This window comes from Chelonia mydas, chromosome 1 (assembly GCF_015237465.2).
Source record: "Chelonia mydas isolate rCheMyd1 chromosome 1, rCheMyd1.pri.v2, whole genome shotgun sequence".
Classification (NCBI taxonomy): domain Eukaryota; kingdom Metazoa; phylum Chordata; order Testudines; family Cheloniidae; genus Chelonia; species Chelonia mydas.
In genome coordinates this window covers 223,450,113-223,467,668 of record NC_057849.1, presented here as the reverse complement: position 1 = coordinate 223,467,668, position 17,556 = coordinate 223,450,113, and the positions used below count along the sequence as shown (strand labels likewise).

General features: G+C 40.1%; 1 long non-coding RNA gene across 3 annotated transcripts in view; it reads left to right on the top strand.

Moving 5' to 3' along the window:
• Positions 1 to 9,391: 9,391 nt before the first annotated feature.
• Positions 9,392 to 17,556, top strand: part of LOC114019152 — a 353,232-nt gene continuing 345,067 nt past the window's right edge. For 2 of the 3 annotated variants that reach the window (XR_006287381.1, XR_005227686.2), the window contains exon 1: positions 9,392 to 9,729. This is a non-coding gene — a long non-coding RNA (uncharacterized LOC114019152). Of the gene's footprint in view, positions 9,730 to 9,788; positions 9,978 to 17,556 lie in introns of those variants that run through there. The other variant, XR_006287380.1, reaches the window with a different exon arrangement.

Below are 17,556 nucleotides of genomic sequence, written 5' to 3'. Positions count from 1 at the left end.
TACTCCATAGGTGTGAATCATTCTAGATTGATGTGAACATAGAATTTGCCATACTGCATTACAGTTGATATAGCAAATTAAGTATATTGCCTCCTGCAACGGCTGATACTTTATTCTTCATAGGAAAGTGAAACAACCTCTTCCTGTAATGGACCTAACCAGTAGAACAATGGTGTATTCCAATCCAACCTAACCCCTGCAGGGATCAGTTTAATCCATGAAATATGCAATGTGATTACTCCTAATTTAAAATGCATAGCTACAAATCTTACTGCTTATAAAATTAATTAGTTCTTTTGAAAATCTAGCTACAGTATTTTACACTGACCTCTTTGAGTAGTTTATTCTACGGGCTGACTATCTGCTGTGTAAATAAAAGGTATTTCCTTTTATTGAGTCTAAATGTACCTACTGTTCATTTCACTTAGTGATCCCTTGATGAATCTGTATACTGTATCTGAATTGGGGCCAACCACTTAAGGCACCAAGCAGCATGGACATTTAAATATGCACTTAAATCCGCTATGGAATTGTTTGTTACCCACAAGTCACTATATTTCCATTCCTTTACAATAAAATTAGCAGCTGCTCGATAGAAGTGTCTGAATGTCTACATTTTAAACCACATGTAGGCATAGTTTCAAGCTTCTGGCTTCCTTTGTTTCCAGCTGGATGAGGTTAATAATGTGTCTGTCTTACTAATGCAACAACTAGAGGATGTGATTCTTTTGGCATCTTGTTTTAATACCAGCTAAAGGTTCTTCCACCCCAGCCTTCTTCAGGGCATGATATTCTAGTCATGCTTGTGACACAATACACCCTATAGTCAGTCCTGAATATAATCCGTGCAACAGAGTTTCTATTCCAAACCATTCAAAATGTGAAAACTCACAATGACTTTAACAACAGCAGAAAAGTTATACTTCCTATGTGTGAAAATATAACTTTTGGTTATATTTTAAGGTTATTATATTTGTTTGATTATAATTTTATCTGGTTTGTTAAACTGACAATGTTTGGATTTGAATTTCTCTGTTTAAAAGTTTGTATAATCAAGACATTCATTGTGCAATTTGAGGGAGTAAGGAACATAGAAGCAATTTAGCAAGAGGTCTAGAAAGAGAACTAGAGTAGGAGGAGCCCCTGCCACCCAATCAGAATCACCCTATTATTTGCATCCAAAGGTTACAAAGTATCCATCTTTTGGGGCTGAAGGCAAAGTCTGGTGTTAGAGGTTTCTAGACCAGTGGTTCCCAAACGTGTTCTGCCGCTTGTGCGGGGAAAGCCCCTGGTGGGCCGGGCCGGTTTGTTTACCGGCCGCGTCTGCAGGTTCGGACGATCGTGGCTCCCAGTGGCCGTGGTTCGCTGCTACAGGCCAATAGGAGCTGCTGGAAGCGGCGGCCAGTACAACCCTCAGCCTGCGCCACTTCCAGCAGCTCCCATTGGCCTGGAGCTGCGAACCACGGCCACTGGGAGCCACGATTGTCAAAACCTGCGGACGCGGCAAGTAAACAAACCGGGCCGGCCCGCCAGGGGCTTTCCCCTCACAAGCGGCGGAACAAGTTTGGGAACCACTGTTCTAGACTATTGTATTATTTAAAGAAATACAGATTAAGACTTTGGCCCTAATCCTTCAGTCAGATCCATGCAAGCAGATCACAGACCCCAGCGGCCATGTGCAATCCTGTTGACTTCAGTGGGACTCTGCAGAGCTCTGTGTAAGCTCAAAAGCTTGTCTCTTTCACCAACAGAAGTTGGTCCAATAAAAGATATTACCTCACCAAGCTTGTCTCTCTAACACCCATTTTGGGCCATTAAGTGCTAGCTAGCTAGTGACAAGAGAGCACATGGCCAATTTTCTGTCAGGCTCCTATGCTTGGGAGGGAGTAGAGAAGAGGATTCTTGTGCCTCTGTCTCACTATTAAGCACTTGTGTAGAACAAAGAAAAAATTTACCCTTGTGTGGAAGTGTGTATATATGTATATCTATCTGGACATACAGACAGACATCCCTTCACCTTAGAAGAGGTCTTATGCAGGTATAATATTGTAACGAGATAGCTCCCCTCTGCTGGATGGGATCATATTACTCTGTTGTGTTATAGCCAAAAGAGAGAGCTCAAGTCAGGGTCCTGAGTTTCTAGAAAAATATCTGAGTTCTGTCCCCACTACTAGCTGGAAGATCTTAGTGACCATAATGTGCTGCGGAATGACAATGATGAAGTCCTAGTTGACTGAGGATTTGTTCTAAGAAAATTAAATTTAACATAATTGTAGCCGGCCATTTTGTGTGTCAAGCTACTGTTAGCTGAAAACCAAATACCACATAGCAAGGAATAATTGTTAGGACTTTGAAAGGCAAGGCCAAACCAGCTGCATAATTGCAGTTTTGCTAATTAAAACAAGAACAAAAAATTAATATACCATAAAAATTAAAAAAATGTTTTAATAGCCAACCTTGGTTTTAAGTCCCTTAGTATATAAGATTTATTATTGTTATAACTAAAATATTAAAAATGTTTTGCTAATAAAAATAAGTACCTTGTTACAGCTAAAAACTTTGGTAACCTAGTAGGGTTACTATGGTAACTTATAGTAACCCCTAGTGTGTTATCTGTTTTGTAAAAATTAAGTATTAAAAGTTAAGTAAAAGTAAACACCTCAGAGCAGTCTGAGGGAACTGACACCTAAACTCCCTATCAGCTGGATGGGAGGAGGGCCCCGGAAGCCTGGCTGGTAATCACTCGAAACCATCTTGGATTTTGGGTAACTATATTGTTTGGGGTGCTCTAAACTATTGGTATAGCATATATGTGTGTGTGCTTAAGACCAAATAAAAAAAAGTAGTTTTAGATAAAAGAACTCTGGTTGGTACCAATTGTTTATCAGACAAAAAAGCTATGTCCTCATTTATTTATTTCTGATACTGCCTAAAAATAAAATTACATTACCACTGCTTTGGGTTCATAAAACCCTGGGTAACAATTCCAGTATATATATAGAGGCCCTCTAATACCATCTGCAAGCCAAAGGAATTTATTATAACTGCACAAGATCTGGTGCATTCCAAGATAAAGATTTTGAAATTATTTAGTCAAATCATTCTCCCCTTACTTATATAAGAAGTCTCTCTAACTTTTTTAAGGGGATTTCAGTAGAACTATTTGTCTGAGTAAAGAAAAAGGATTTGGCTCTGGAAGTTTGGAACTTTATGTAATTATTCTTATTTTCCAACTATTATTTCAAGTGTAAAGTGCTGAATTCCATTGCTTTTAATTAACAAAAAGTATGCCTGTGCTACCAGACATTAAGTCTTACATCTTGTAGAAATAGGATTGCATTGACATAATTTAAATTATTGTACCTTTCAATCTGTTGTTGAGTTTTACCAATTTTTGTGAAATTTAAGGAAAAAGCATTAATGAAAAATCTTTAAGTTGATACCATTCACCTGCATACGACAACTGCATAAATAAAATCATTAGATTTCTTAAAGAGCACTGGTTACATCATGACCGTGACAAAAAGCATGACTCTCAGGATTCTCTTTATAACATCCCAGAGTGTTCATCTTTTCCAGCAGCTCCTCCGAAAAAGCTTCTCACCAGCCTCCCTTTCCAAGAGCATAGTGAAGCCAGTGCCAGAGGTTTGAGATTAGCTAGCCTGTTACAAAAGTTGTGGTCTGAGTTTCCCACCCCAGAATGTAATGGAGACAATGCTGGCTTGCTTATAACCAACTGGCTTTAAAGGATTTGTGTTCAAGATCCCAGGAATTTTCCATTATAATTACTTTCAAGTTAACTGTGATACATGTGGCTTTAGAAAACAAACCACAACAACCGTGTTTTTTTAAAAAATGTGAAATGCTAAAGGCGCCCTTAGGGGGCAATGACATCTTTTAAAGATTTTAAGAGTGAACATAAAACTAAAGATTGAGCTCTAACTTTGCCTTTAAGTACTTAAAAGAACCTTTACAAGTAAGGGGGCCACACATGATACCCTCCACTGCATGAAATGAAGGTAGCACAATACGCCAAGAAAGGGATCAAATATCCATAGAGGGGTGAGAGCAGTTGCTCTGATGCATTCTCACACATCATTTGTAGGCCCTGTAGCAGTCTTTCCATGGATTTGTGGCTGGGGAATGGGAGTGCAACAGGTAGTGGAGAAACTGGGGTGCAAGCACATGACATTGCTGCAAATGTGCCTGCTAACTGCTGCTGCTTAGATCTGATGTAGGTCCCCTATATGTCGCTGCATATTTTCATCATGAGTAGGGCTACTGGCATAGACTGCAAGGCAGCACAGCTTCTTAGGCAACCTTAAAGGATGAGCAGCCTTTAGCTCCAGCTCTGAGCTGCCTAAAGATGGCTCAGCACTTAAGGCCTTATTTATAAGGATAAGAACAGCCAAATACAAAAAAGATTTAATACTGCCACACATTCATAACCATATAAGCTACCATATAAAGTGCAGGTGGTTTAAAAAAAAAAAGGTATGTATGAACATTACAATTTTTAAAATATATCACTATAAAACTACTGAATCAGATTCCAAACTTGGGTTAATTATCTTCCTGAATATGAACTATAAAACATACTACATTTGTAGTCTCTAACTTCAACCATTTTGAGCTATAAAAATGCAAACATTTTACTTTGTAACATGGCAAAAGTTTTATTTTCCTCACTCTTGCTTAATTCAAAAAGCTAAAACTTAAAAAGAAAAATCACTTTTGCACTGGATCCAAGCATGGTGAATTTTAGCCCCAAAGAAATTTGAGAAAGCTATGAGCAACTGAAAAAGAGGTTCTGAGAAAGTCGAAACTTAATCTTCGCTATTACATTTTCAACTTGCTATAATACAAGGATATGTGTTACTGCAGAAAATATATCAAACGTGGTGATGGGGAGATATTTGTGTACTCCTATCTCAATGAACATACTTCTATGAAATTCCAGCTATACACAATGTACATCAATAATGACTCAGATATAAGCAAGACTAATGGATCCTCACATTTCTGGTAACCTAGATTGTACTGTATTATTTTTGTAAACTGTTAGCAGAATTTTGTTGTTTACTATATACATTTCTTCGAATGAACAAATGTTTAAGTCTGCAATAATGAAACGTCTTTCAGAGATCTTATGTAAATAATATGTCTATAGACAAAAACAGTCTATAAACTTAGTTTGAATAAATGAATGAAAACATCTTTAAAAATGGAAAACAATTTAGCTTTTACAAATGGCAAGAATTTCAGTACTATTTTGTAGAATATGACATTACAGATGCCTGAATACAAAAAACAAAACAAAATGGAAACACATTCTCTGTTTCTATGTGCTTAATATTTTCAAGGTTTTTGCTTGCTAAGCTAGAAGATTACTAGTGATAATACTTAGCACCTATATCATGCTTTACATTTTCATGTACAAGATGTACAAGAGTTAACTAGTTAATGGGTATTAGATATACATAAGTGTCTAGACTGCAGAAATGAAATACTGGCTTCTTTACTATAGAAAATTGCAAATCTCTTTACAAATTAGGCTGCAAGATTTCATTTAAACCACAGAATCAATGTGGTTAAAAGTTGATGGTTCCTCCTAGTGACAATCAGTCACAGATGGAAATTTAATTTATATACACATCTCTCTCCCCAAACAACGTTCTACCTGAATAATTTTGTGTTGTGAATCAGGATTAGGCTACATTTTTCCTGAACTGTAGATGCCTACATGTGAAGAAAAGCTGGCATGAGGTGAGTGAAATCTAATCTTTGCTGAACAAGTGACTTTTAGATGTAGAATGGATGGACATTCATATTTGGGCATTAACATTTTACCACCATAAAAGAAATATATTGAGATTATTTTGAGATATACATTTTTAAAAATGCAGTAAAACATGAAGCACAATAATATTTTTGAAAATATATATTGAAACACATATGGAGAAGGTAAAACTCCTATCTTATGCATACCGGGAAGGTTGAGTCTGAAACATACAACATTTCTGGACGATAATATCGTATATAGGGGCCTGCTGATGTGACTTAACATCACATAAACTTGCAAAGGAAAATTATTTGTGATCACTTAATCAGTACAAGTATACAAATCCACTGTAAAGAGTAGTGCATCTCAGAATTATAGGTTACTGTTGATTTTTTTAAACTTTATTATATGTTTCTTAAATTCTAACAATGATTTTAGGATACAGTCTTTATTCAGCACTGTTATTACAATGCATAGACTTTGGTCCATGTACGATAGTCTCAATCCAACTCTTTATTAATATCAGAGGGAGTCTTTCTGTTGACTTTAATGGGAGCTGGATTGGGCCCAATATGATTAGAATCCTAAAGGAAGCCATTTTACTATTTCGGGGTTTTCCACAGATTCATAGATTATAAAACCAGAAGGGACCAATGTGATCATCTAAACTGACCAACTGTATCATACAGGTGAGTTCCCTGAATTAATTCCTGTTTGAACTAGAGTGTATCATTTAGAAAAAATATCCAGTATTGATTTTAAAATTGCCAGTGATGGAAAAAGCACCACAACCCTTGGTAAGATGATCCAATGATTAATTACCCTCACTGTTAAAAATGAATGCCTTGGTGCCAATCTGAATTTGTCTAGTTTCAGTTTCCAGCCACTGGATCTTGTTACATCTTTGTCTGCAAGACTGAGGAGCCCATTATCAAATTTTTGTTCCCTATGTATGTACTTAAAGACTGTAATCAAGTCATCCCTTAAAGATAACCTTCTCTTTGTTAACCTAAATATTGAATGCCTTAAATCTCTCACTATAAGGCAGTTTTTCTAACCCTTTAATCATTCTCATGGCTTTTCTCTCTGAACCCTCTCTAATTTATTAACATCCTTCATGAATTGTGGACACCAGTACTGGACACAGTATTCTTGTAGCAATCACACCAGAGCCAAATACTCAGATAATATAACTGCCCTTCTCATATTTAAGATTCCTGTTTATATTCCCAAAGATTATATTAGCCCTCTTGGCCAGGGTGTCACACTGGGAGTTCATGTTCGGTAATTATCTTCTGTGAACCTCCAGTCTCTCAGTCACTGTTTCCCAGAATAGAATCCCCCATTTTGTAAGGATGGCATACATTCTTTGTTCCTAGATATATAACTTAGATGTGGCTGTATTAAAATGCATATCGTTTGCTTGCACCCAGTTTACCAAGTAGTCCAGATTGCTCTGTATCAGCAACCTGTCCTCTTCAATATTTACTACTCCCCCATTCTTTGTATCAACTGCAAACCTTATCAGAGATGATTGTATGTTTTCTTCTAGGTCATTGATAAAAATGTTATATAATGTAGGGCCAAGAACTGATCTCTTGTGCTTGATGCTGATTCCCTCTTTAGTTACAGTGTGAGACCTGTCAGCCAGTTTTTAATCCATGTGTGCCATGTTAATTTTGTATCATTCTAATTTTTAATCAAAATGTTGAACAGTACCAAGTCAAATGCCTTACACAGAAGTCTATTACAGTGGTTCTCAACCTTTCCAGACTACTGTACCCCTTTCAGCAATCTGATTTGTCTTGCATACCCCAAGTTTCACCTCTCTTAAAAACTACTTGCTTACAAAATCAGACATAAAAATACAAAAGTGTCAACGTAATATTACTGAAAAATTGTACTGTCTCATTTTTACCAGATAATTATGAAACAAATAAATTGGAATATAAATATTGTACTTCCATTACAGTGTATTGTACATAGAGCGATATAAAAAAGTCATTGTCTGTGTGAAATTTTAGTTTGTACTGTCTTTGCTAGTACTTTTTATGTAGCCTGTTATAAAACAAGGCAAAAATCTAGGTCAGTTGATGTACCCGCTGGAAGACCTCTGTGTACCCCGAGGGGTGTGTGTACCCCTGGTTGAGTACCACAAGTCTATTAGATCAATTAAACACTTTTACCGTTATCAGTCAAACTTGTAATCTCATCCAAAAAAGATATCAAGTTAGCTTGACAGGATCCATTTTCCATAAAACCATGTTGATTGGCATTAGTTACACTATCCTTCAATCCTTTATTAACCAAGTTTTCTATCAACCACTGCAGTATTTTATTTATTTAAAAATGTCTGACATAAGTAGCTGCTGTTTAATATCTTCCTGAGTTACTGTTGGAATGGAAAGTGTATCATGATCATCATATGATATAACTATATCATCTGATTTTTTCCCAAATAGAGAACAAAAATATTTATTGATCCTATTTCCTGTTTTGCATTATTGTTGATAATTCTACCATTTTCATCTAGTAATGGACCGATACTGTTGTTAGGATTCTTTCTGTTCCTAATATACTTAAAAACAAACAATCCCCTCCTTTTTTACCCTTTTGTTGGTTTGATAAATGAAAGACATAGGAAATATCATTTTACTTTATAAAAACTCAGCAAATCCATTAAAAAGTAATTTGGTAAAGCCTGTAGGATGATGCATTCACAACTGAAGTGCTTAATATTCTGCATCAATGTTTATTTTATTTTCTCTTTGTACAAAAAGGAAGGGGGGGGGATCTAAGCCTATAAGCACACCTGACATATATTACAAAAAAATTAAACAGCAAGCAGAATCCAAAACTTCCCTCCCCCAATCAGATTCCTCTCAAAACCTTGTTCAAAGGTTCCATGGAATTTTTCTAAGAGTAAAGGTTCGTTTAGGCATTTTACCCCAAATCTCCTACTTTTCTATAGTACAATATACTCTGCTCTTGTTCGTTATTGTGCTTTTTATTATAGAGAAGGCTGCATTTTATTGGTGACATACATATATAGGCCTATAATCTGTAAACACTTATGTGTGTTAAGGGCATGCACTAAATTGCCCATTTGTATAAGAGTTTGCAGGATCAGGATAGCCTGTGAATTGCTTTAGGATTAAAGGTACTCTGTAAGTGTAACCTTATTCTTCAGATATATTTACTTCAATTCACACAAGATATGAAAGAGAGCCTCCCCTGGCCTCTAGATGGTTTCAAAACTTATTTAAAAGTACAAAGCAGCTGGCAAAGAGGAATTCAGAGTCCTAGCCTAACCTTATAACGAAGCATAAGTAAACAAGAAGAAAGCCAAACACAAAAAAGAAAAGATTGAGCTATATCAACTGTATTCAATTTCCTCCAGTTATTTGGCTGAATGATATTTGGACCTCTGCCTCTCAGCTCTCCTTCTGAATTTGACTTTCACTGTATACAGCTATCTTCTAATCCTCCTTTCCCCAGTGACCACTGTTTCCATCAGATTGACGAGTACAAACCTCTCCATTACGCTTTTTAAAGCCTCCGTTAACGGTGTTTAGCGTCCCCACGTTTGAAGCCTCTGAAATAATTTTCCCCCGCCCTCAAATTTGAAACTTGCTCTAGCGGGCCCCCGTGTGAGTGCGTTTGACAGCTCCCGTAGCAGGCGGGGGGCTTTGCCGGCAGAGCACAGGCGGGACGAGGCAAAGACCGGGGCCAGGGTGAGGGCAGGGCGGGCCCCTGTGCGGACCCCCTCGCCGGGGGAGCGGCGCTGTCCGGACACGGGCGCCTGCCCTCGCTTCACGTTGCGGCAGGTGCAGGGCGGTGCTGCTGCGGCCCCAGCCCTGGGCGGAGGTGGGGAGCGCAGGGAGAGGCGGCTTCCCCCCGCCCCCCGGCCCGCCCGCGGAGGCAGCGACTTCCCAGCGCGGAGAAAGGTGAGGCGCTGGCGGGGCTCGGGCCCGGGGGGGCCAGGCAGGTGCGGCTGGGAGGAGCCAGCCGCTTTGCAGGCGCCTGGCTGAGGCGAGTGGCTTCGATGCCGGGGGAACCCGAGCCCGCCAGCAGGGGACACGCTGGAAGGCTCCGGGCTCTGGTGCAGAGGCTCTCGGTGCCGGGGGCCAGCCCCGGCCCAGCTCAGGCCCGGCGGAGCTGACCACGGGGGCTGCGCGCAACTAACTCGCGGCAGGTGGGGACCCTCCGCGGGGTGCAAACAGCGGGAGAAGCTGCGAAGGAGTTTGCGGCCGGAAGGGGAGAGGGGCCCTGGGGCGTTTCCCCTCCCCGCGAAAGTGGTTTTTATCTAGAAAGGGTGCGTCGGGGGGAAGGGGGTATCTGAGCGTTTCTCGGCCGTGCCTGGCCTGGGCGCAGTGGGGCTGGGCCCTGGGGCGTGGCCTGGTTGCCGTGGGGCTAGGCAGGGTGGGCTGGGCGATGGCGGGGTGTGGGCTGGGGGTGGTTGGGTTGCATGTGTGGGAAGTCGAGGCACTTTTAATGCACCTGGGGAAGGTCCTTAGCATCCCCGCTCCCCCGTTGTGGGCCGAGTGGCTTGGGGGTGGGCGTATAGCGACAGCTGCAAGTGACCTTCCCGCAGACCGTGAGCACAACAAGAAGCCCCACGCCCACGGTAGAGGCTTGTAGCTGGAGGGCTCTTGCCCTCACCCATACATCCCTGCCCCAGCCAGCTCCAGGTCTGCCTGTCTAGGGGGAGAGAAGGGGGCACAGGGCTGGCTGCGGGCGCCCCAGTGTGTGAGGGAGGGGACTAAGGGTGGGGGAAGGCTAAGGAGAGAGTGGCCTGGAAAGGGCCTGTCTGGGGAGATGGGGGTGAGGGGTGGGATGACATGGTTTGTGTGACTGGGAGAGAAGGGTCATGGGGGGAGAATGCTGTGTGACTTGGAGGGGAGGAAGGGTGGCTGGAGACCGGTATCTAGGAGACCGAGGGTGGGGGGAGGGATTTAACTGGAAGATAGGGGATAAGAAGGGCTTGGCTGTGTCCTGATTTGTTTGACTGGCAGAGAAGTGGGTGAGTGGCGGGGTTTGTCTGGTAGAGAGAGGGTGAACAGGCAAAGGGTTACGCTGACGGGCTGCCAAGCTCTGTCAGGAAGCAAGGTGAGGAAGGGGTACGGAGCTCTCTGTGGCAGGCTCTCCCAGTAGAATTGAGGAGGGGGGTGACCAGGCTGACTGGGGACTGTAATTTCCTCTTCTGGGAGTCCTTGTTGTCTGCTCTGGGTGGGTGGATGGCGAGTGGCATTCAGTGATTGATGGACGATGAGGTATTTCTCCATCATCTTCAACATAAATTTGATCCAGTAGTGGAAAAGAAAGGAAGAGGAACAGAGAATATTTTAAAATGGCACCTCTCCCCCTGCTCTGTGTCACTCTTCCTCCCCCACATTTCTTCAGGCAACGTTTTGGGTTAATAAATCTGGGCTGATTTGTAACTCCTAATTGTTGCCAGCAGCGTGAGAGCAATTCCTCTTTAGCTCCTTCAGTCTCTGCTGATTTTTAATGGGCCTTCACTCTGCTCTCTAAAGTCTAGTTTTGAGTTATTTTTTCCCCCTTCATACAGAAGAGGCTCAACAGTTAAGTGTGCGGCTTGGTGATCGAGTGAAGAGGCATGTAAAGTACACCTGCTGCAAGAACAGCCATATGTGGAGGATACACAGTGTATCTATCTCTACCTTGACTTGCTTCTGCTCTGTTTTCTGTTCTCTGCCATGTAGCTGTCCTGACTTTCTCTCTCTTTCTAAAACTATCCAAATGTCTCAGTATTTGCATATCCACTCATATGGTGTAACATGTTTGTGCAATTATATTTTTGACCAGCCCTAGAATAATAATAATGTAAATATATGTTGTGGTTTTATCTGATAAACAGCATGGCTTTAGTTTGATAAATGCTTTAGTGACACTAAATGTGACTTAACCCCCCCACCCACCACATAGTTACTCTGCAGATGTTTTTTTAAATTCCGCTCATAAATTTTTACTGTATCAGACAGTTAGGGTTGTCTTCACTGTAGAGTTAACTAGAATTATAAACTAAAATGTTGCCCCTAACTCTACAACCACACACACCATCCATTAACTTAAGTGTGGTGGTGCTTTTAATTTGAGATGAGTATACTGTCAGGGATATAAACTACAGCTTGAGTTAGCTCAGCTTAAGGTATGTTAGCTATGCTGATGTAAAAACATAGTGCAGACAAGGTATTTGTAGTGTTTGCTATGAGATAAACTAGGTGAGGTCAACCACGGGTGGCAGGGTATAATGCAGACCTCATGTAGCTACTTTGAAGTAAACACTACAAATGCCTTGTCTCCTCTTAGGGTTTTACGTATCCCATATTACTTATTTCACTGTTTTGTTTTGTTTTTTAAATCTCACGCCCCCCCCCCCCACTTTTGTGTCAGTGAAGACAATGTCTTACTCTGAAAAGCACTATATAAATTCTGACCAATATTATCTGATTGTTATACTTCCCCATTTGCGTCTCTTTATCTGTCTCTTGTCTTACGTTTAGATTGTAAGCTCTTTGGGGCAGAGACTGTGTTTTTGTTCTGTGTTTGTACAGCGCCTAGCACAGTGGGATTCTAGTCCATCACTGGGGTCCTTGTCATTATGATAGTACGAGTAATCTTTTGTGTGTATCAAAAGTCAATAGAAGGTGAACGATCTAGATATACAAAGAATACGTTTTAGTGTGTTTGAAAGTAACTGAGTGGTTTAATAGTAAGCCCTCTTTGCCTTTATCCTTTTGAACAGATGGTCAAAATTAAAAAAATCTGAAATTAGTGATCTTATTAACCATTTTTACAGTATGACATAAAATGGAAAATCTAGGAGTCTGGGAATTTGGGGTTAATGCTGTGAATGCCTTTGTGTGTTGTATAGGTAAAAGATTAAATAATCAGAAATCTCTGATGTTTCAATTAATAAGTTAATTGAAAAGATGGGGTTGTGCTGAGATTTGAAACAACATTTGTAATATAGTTAAAACAAAAAAAATATGATGTAATCTATTTGAAGCCAGTTATGCTGAATGTACATCAAATGCAATATTTCCTGGTACAGTACATACAGTGTGATTTATTTATTTAATTTGACATTCAACATAGAATGTACCTTCAATATTCTACTTTGCTTCAGAAGTGAATGTTCTAAATGAAAGTCACCTACTTCTTATAAAAGAAAGGTATTTTAAGCTAGTTATATGTCCAGTTGATGTCTTCATGGTGAAAACTTCTGCAAAAAAAATTGCAACAATCTATGTTTATAATTTTAACTGGTATGTCTGTCAATTCTAAAAGTAAAAATATAGCAGATACTGTATTGCTAGGCTAACCAAAAAGCAAAATGCCTACCAATAACTTTTCTGGATACAGTAGAGTGAACCTTGAACACTGCTGTATATTGTTCCTCTGTGTTACAGCCTCTATTACCTAGTAAACATGAATAACTAACTTTTACGTAACTGTATTGATCTTTAAAACGTACTGCTCTACACGGCAGAAACAGGAGAAAACAAGTTATTTTATATAATAGCAACGTTTAAGCCATCACACAATCTCTGTCCCATTAATAAACTAAAACAGATTCTGTGAAGGAGGAGACTAAATTTAAAAAAAATACAAATTATTTTAGATTCCCTAAATTTAAAAAATACAAATTATTTTAGATTCCCATGTGTGGAACTGTGCCAGGAATGCTCCCTAAATTACCTATTTCCTGCTAACCTTCATCATTTGGATGGTGTTAGCCTGTTCCTTGTTTGGAAACAATGAAGACTCCATGAAAGAGAAATACATGTGTTTTCACTAAGTCAGACATTCAGGTTTAAGAGCATAAAGCTGTGCAAAATCAAGGTCCATCATCACAATTCTTGCTTAAATAGCATATGTCTTCTGACACTCAAATACACTATGGCAGTATTGTTATATCCAGATAGAGAAGTATTTTGAAACCTTGAAGAGTACTATGGTCTGAAATAATTCAGTCCTTCAGTCTCTTATTTCATTATATTTGACAGTAAGTTGCACCAGAACCATGTGGAGTGAGTCTGATTTGGTTGTCTTAGAAATACAACCTCCACAAAAAACATAAATGCACGAGGTCATAGCTTCTGATGCAAACAAGTGACAGCATCACTCTTAGACTCCACTGTCACTTTTAAAAATATTTTAGTGAATATTGTTTTTTTTTAATGTCATTGGTTGTTTCAAAAACTCTGGCCCAGCAATATGAGACACTGAATATCAATGAGTGTACCATTGCTGCCTGCATCAATAAATGCTTTATGTTTCTGGGGGAAAGGTCTCTGAGTCTATGAGGGAGTGGAGGAAATATGGACCCAGACAGTGATACTGATTGTAATTAATTCTTAAAGTTCTGTTTGTATTCCTGGCAGTGTCAACAAAATAAACCCACAGCTTTTCTCCATGGTTATTTTCAGCAAGGGCTCTGCATTTAGATTAAAACAGCCTTTTTTTTTTTTTTTTAAAGAAGTCCTCAAATTCAAAATTAAACAATAAAAAATAAATTCTTCTTGTAGCTGGCTATTATTTTATCTCTTATTTAATAATGCATTTGATCTGTTAATCAGTCAGAAAGTAAGACGCTCAAATTTTCAGTACTGGATATTGTCCAGCTTGCAAATAAAAGGCCTTCAACTAGCCATTGCATATCCACTGCCACCACAACGAAGGAGCTGCTTTAACCGCTACTACTGCCACCAGTGAGTAGCTGCTGGAAGCCCTCCATCCTTCTGTGTATTATATACATAGTAATGTAGGCCCTGAACATAGTAACATAATGGAACATGCACTAAAGAGCCAACTGCTGACGTATGTTAATCTGTTTGTTAGACATACATCTTGCTTAGTTCCTCAAAGAAATTGACAACTTCTGTATAAAAAGAGACAAGTTACTGTGACTGAAGCAAAATATTATTCTAATAACTGAGACACATCAGCTCTTAAAATAAATACCCGACATTGCTTCACAAGCCAAGGAAAGTGTGGGCCCCTTACTGAATGAGGGAGGCAACCTAGTGACAGAGGATGTGGAAAAAGCTAATGTACTCAATGCTTTTTTTGCCTCTGTTTTCACTAACAAGGTCAGCTCCCAGACTGCTGCGCTGGGCATCACAAAATGGGGAAGAGATGGCCAGCCCTCTGTAGAGATAGAGGTGGTTAGGGACTATTTAGAAAAGCTGGACGTGCACAAGTCCATGGGGCCGGACGAATTGCATCCGAGAGTGCTGAAGGAATTGGCGGCTGTGATTGCAGAGCCCTTGGCCATTATCTTTGAAAACTCGTGGCGAACGGGGGAAGTCCCGGATGACTGGAAAAAGGCTAATGTAGTGCCCATCTTTAAAAAAGGGAAGAAGGAGGATCCTGGGAACTACAGGCCAGTCAGCCTCACCTCAGTCCCTGGAAAAATCATGGAGCAGGTCCTCAAAGAATCAATCCTGAAGCACTTAGAGGAGAGGAAAGTGATCAGGAACAGTCAGCATGGATTCACCAAGGGAAGGTCATGCCTGACTAATCTAATCGCCTTTTATGATGAGATTACTGGTTCTGTGGATGAAGGGAAAGCAGTGGATGTATTGTTTCTTGACTTTAGCAAAGCTTTTGACACGGTCTCCCACAGCATTCTTGTCAGCAAGTTAAGGAAGTATGGGCTGGATGAATGCACTATAAGGTGGGTAGAAAGCTGGCTAGATTGTCGGGCTCAACGGGTAGTGATCAATGGCTCCATGTCTAGTTGGCAGCCGGTGTCAAGTGGAGTGCCCCAGGGGTCGGTCCTGGGGCCGGTTTTGTTCAATATCTTCATAAATGATCTGGAGGATGGTGTGGATTGCACTCTCAGCAAATTTGCGGATGATACTAAACTGGGAGGAGTGGTAGATACGCTGGAGGGGAGGGATAGGATACAGAAGGACCTAGACAAATTGGAGGATTGGGCCAAAAGAAATCTGATGAGGTTCAATAAGGATAAGTGCAGGGTCCTGCACTTAGGACGGAAGAACCCAATGCACCGCTACAGACTAGGGACCGAATGGCTAGGCAGCAGTTCTGCGGAAAAGGACCTAGGGGTGACAGTGGACGAGAAGCTGGATATGAGTCAGCAGTGTGCCCTTGTTGCCAAGAAGGCCAATGGCATTTTGGGATGTATAAGTAGGGGCATAGCGAGCAGATCGAGGGACGTGATCGTTCCCCTCTATTCGACACTGGTGAGGCCTCATCTGGAGTACTGTGTCCAGTTTTGGGCCCCACACTACAAGAAGGATGTGGATAAATTGGAAAGAGTCCAGCGAAGGGCAACAAAAATGATTAGGGGTCTAGAGCACATGACTTATGAAGAGAGGCTGAGGGAGCTGGGATTGTTTAGTCTGCAGAAGAGAAGAATGAGGGGGGATTTGATAGCTGCTTTCAACTACCTGAAAGGGGGTTCCAAAGAGGATGGCTCTAGACTGTTCTCAATGGTAGCAGATGACAGAACGAGGAGTAATGGTCTCAAGTTGCAATGGGGGAGGTTTAGATTGGATATTAGGAAAAACTTTTTCACTAAGAGGGTGGTGAAACACTGGAATGCGTTACCTAGGGAGGTGGTAGAATCTCCTTCCTTAGAGGTTTTTAAGGTCAGGCTTGACAAAGCCCTGGCTGGGATGATTTAACTGGGACTTGGTCCTGCTTTGAGCAGGGGGTTGGACTAGATGACCTTCTGGGGTCCCTTCCAACCCTGATATTCTATGATTCTATGATTCTATGATTTCATAGTACGTGCTGCACATAGTGTCAGTGCAGCGATGAGTGGATTCACTTGTGATTTTATTCATTCAGCTTGGAAAGGTTTTTCTGAGTATTATTTTGGTGTTTTTCAGTGGAACATTTACAATACAATCACTAAGGCCCAATAGGGAGAATGTTTTGTGATATCCATAAAAAGGAGGAGCTTCATTCACCACATTTCTGCTAAAACCTAAATAGATGCGATTGAACGTGATCAGAAGTGATTTTATTCAATTTTTTTTTTTTAAAAAACTTACATCTTTAAGAAAAGGAAAATAATTAGGTGCTTTTGCTTGGCCAGAAGGTTTGTTGAACTGAATTCTGACACCAGCCAGATCAAGTCAGCATTTATTAAATGACTATTTGTATCTAATATGATAACAGTGAGTGATCTGTTCTATGATAACTCTATACGTCTGGATCCTGCTGTCTTTGCATGGACAAAATTTACATTGACTTCACTAGGAGTTTGCTTAGGAGAGAGCTGTAGGATACTCCTTAGTTCTTTTTTAAACACTGCTGGGAATATATTTTTCATAAAATAGTTTAACAAACAGTCATTAACTGCATCTGTTGGTCATTTAAAATCAAAATTGGGAATGCAAGTGCTCTATTATAAGCAAAGTCACATGGAACATAGAAACAAAAATCACTTCTTGGTATGACACAATATAGAAAAAGATTTAAATGATTTGCTGTGTACTCTTGTATTCAGTTATGGAAAATAATATTTAAACTTTTCTGAAATCTCACCTTGAGGAACATAATAGTTTCCTAAATTAAGCTTATGTGCAGAATCATCCATGTGATAGCTCCTAAAGTTCTGAAGTCCTTTAAGCAACTTTTATATATAATGGCACCAAGGTCATCAATTAAGATCAATATTGAAGATGCATACTATATTCTGATTCTTTCAACCTTAGACACATACTTTTTAAAACAAACAAAAGCCTTGAAATATAATGCTGTTTAATAAAGTG